Source organism: Octopus bimaculoides, chromosome 5 (genome assembly GCF_001194135.2).
Source record: "Octopus bimaculoides isolate UCB-OBI-ISO-001 chromosome 5, ASM119413v2, whole genome shotgun sequence".
Lineage (NCBI taxonomy): Eukaryota > Metazoa > Mollusca > Cephalopoda > Octopoda > Octopodidae > Octopus > Octopus bimaculoides.
The window spans coordinates 19175831-19176374 of NC_068985.1; positions in this window are offsets into that span (position 1 = coordinate 19175831).

Below are 544 nucleotides of genomic sequence, written 5' to 3' on the forward strand. Positions count from 1 at the left end.
ATTAGGGTTATAAAGAAAATAAATACAGGGGTCGATTCGTTCGACTAAAACTCTTCAAGGCGGTGCCCCACCATGGCCATAGTCTAACAACTGAAACAAGAGATAACAGATGAAATCTTTTTCTTTTTTACTTGTTTCACAACCGCTGTTGGTGTTTTGGCGTTTACGTTCACGTAACTTAACGGTTCAGCGAAAGTGACCGATAGAATGAGTACCAGGGTTAAAAAAAAAGGAACTAGGATCCATTCATTCGTCTACAAATTCGTCAAGGCGGTGCCCCAGCATGACCGCTGTCTCATGGCTGAAACGAGTAAAAAAAAAAATATATAAGCCTTGTCAGTGTTCTTTTGAAGTAAAATCTGTTGATATAGTTTAGTGTAACACTCATTGCTTATAGTACTAGCTTATATTTATTACTTGTTGCATTCATTTCATATTTGCGGACCGGAGAGTAAGTAACACTCTTGATGTCGACATTTCAGTCGGAATCATAAATCTCTAATGTAGCAGCTTAATAGTGTTACTGGTATTGTTGCTGATATTT